The sequence below is a fragment of the Berghia stephanieae genome, chromosome 12 (assembly GCF_034508935.2).
Source record: "Berghia stephanieae isolate SIO BIC M18660-M18661 chromosome 12, UCSD_Bste_1.3, whole genome shotgun sequence".
Lineage (NCBI taxonomy): Eukaryota > Metazoa > Mollusca > Gastropoda > Nudibranchia > Aeolidiidae > Berghia > Berghia stephanieae.
Window position 1 is genome coordinate 17529197 of NC_088371.1, and position 2500 is coordinate 17531696.

The window sequence follows — 2500 nt, forward strand, 5'->3', positions numbered from 1 at the left end:
CGGAGCCCGCGGGAAGTCAATTCGCGATGTAGCAACTCACGCTTAATGTCAACATTTGATTGTAAGAGACGTTCACTCAGTTCTTTGTTATTGTTTTTAACCAGCCATTTTTATGAGTAGTTCTCATTAAATTCTATAGATAGTTCGAAGATGACGTCACTCAGACCTTTGTTATTGTTTTTGCCATCCGCGTTTGTGAGTTGTTCTCACTAAACTGTATTAACCAGACTATAAACGTTCATGGTTACACAGAGTTTGTGTGTTGGTCCGTTATACTTCCGGATGGCAATGTTATGAACTCCTTGGCCAAGCGCATTCTATCTATAGATAGAATGAAGTTGACTTCACTCAGGTCTATGTAATATTTTTTTTTTTTTTTGCCATTCATGTTTATGAGTAAATCTCACTAAACTGTATTAATCAGACTATAAAAGTTCATGGTCACACATAGTTTTGTGCGTTGGTCCATTTTATATACTTCCGGATGGCAATCTTGTGGGTTTCTTAGGCAAGCGCTCACTATATATAAATCATACTATTAATGTTTAAGGTTACACACAGTTTTGTGGGTTGTAAATTTATTCCGGCTTGAGAATGTTGTGAGCTTTCCGGCTAAAACGCATATCATCAATAGTGGTCACCCCTTTTCATTCTTTGATAAAAACAATGGATAAAAAGAGAAGACAGGAATTATCAAGGCGTCGGCCGCAGCGCAGCTCTGCAGAGTGAACTGGGGTGCGATGACAAGCTGATACTCTCCAACTGGGATATATATTTAGCTAGTGCGTCCCCTCGGCTATCTCTCTTTCAGCATGGCGGTGTGTTTCGTATCAATGGGCATGATCTATATTAAATTTCGATGTGCTCGAGGTCATTGGTCACATTGCAAAGTGTGTTCAAAGTGACCCACATAGCTTAAAGTGTTCACAGTTTTTTAAATATCTAACATCACGATTGGTTATTTTGTTCAGCTTGACACATGAGTATGTTTATAACTTTTGTAAACAAAGGAGTGTGTTTACATTTTTAAAAGAAATATCCAATCGTTGGACAGCAACAAATCATGTGATTGATGACATGGTTGGACGAAAACATGAATATAGATCGCTCCCATTAGATCCCTGGTTTGGCTCTTGACATGGTGATATTTATACTGTCTGTTTTCATCTAACAACTCTCCTTACCCTTTATTTCTCATCAGTAACTACATTCACTCATTATACACATACAATATCGTGCGGCTATGTAGTCGAATAGTATGACACTCGCCTTTGGATCGTTATAGTCCAGGGCTCGAGTCCCGTTCTGAATAGCGAATAGTTGAGTCCTTGGAAAAGACTCTTTACTCAAAATATCTTGCCGTACTCAGGTGTAAAATGAGAACCTGGCCGTTATACAGTGTTGTTTTTGTTTTAAAAAGATATGACATTGCCAAGCAGGCGCTCTGTAATGTCCATTATGTTAAGTGTTGCTGTTGACTAGTGACCCCTTGTAACGCGCTCTGAGCACGTTTAGTGGATATTCATCATCATCATCATCATCATAATCATCATCATCATCATCATCATCATCATCATCATCATTGCCTTTTTCACCCTGGGTCAGGGTATAGGCCACAGACAGTTTCCATCCTTCTCTATCCTGAGCTAACTTGTTTTTTACCTCGTTCTATGTCTTATCACTTCTCTGTATATCAGCTTCTTTAATTAATTTGTCTGTTGTCCTTCATACATTCTGTCATATTGCAGAAACTCTTCCCCCCCCCCCCCAAGCTAAAAAAGGATTTAGATATTGCGCTTTATAAATTCTTAAGTTTTATAAATCTCGCTCATTCTACAACTCCACCCTCTCTCGTCTAAAAATGAAAGACCCCCCCCCCCCCCCCCCCCACCGGATAAGTCGAGAATGAAGTAGCGTTTTGAGTCATCGCATTAAAGCGACCTGCATTGTAGTCTACAAGATGTTGTGCTTGCGGGGAATAATCACGGCGAATTGAATTTAATAGTATCGCTCGAATTTTTTTCAATCTTGAATGTCGGGGCAGATTAAACTCTAAAAGGTCAAAGGATACTGAAGGTATTAGATGTATTCGTGTCAAATGTGACATTTATGATGTTATCATTATAAATTTTGTAATGCTTTGACATACACTCACTCCGTGTTGTCTTTTCATTGATTTATTTTGTTTTGTTTTCAATGTTTGATGTTGGCAGAAGCTGCTAGAAGCTGGAGACTGTAAAAAAAATAATGAACAAAGATAAATATAACAGCTTCAAATCATGACAAAATGGATAAATAAAACAGCTTCAAATCATGACAAAATGGATAAATAAAACAGCTTCAAAGCATGACAAAATGGATAAATAAAACAGCTTCAAATCATGACAAAATGGATAAATATTAGCTTCAAATCATGACAAAATGGATAAATAAAACAGCTTCAAATCATGACAAAAGGGATAAATAAAACAGCTTCAAATCATGACAAAATGGATATATA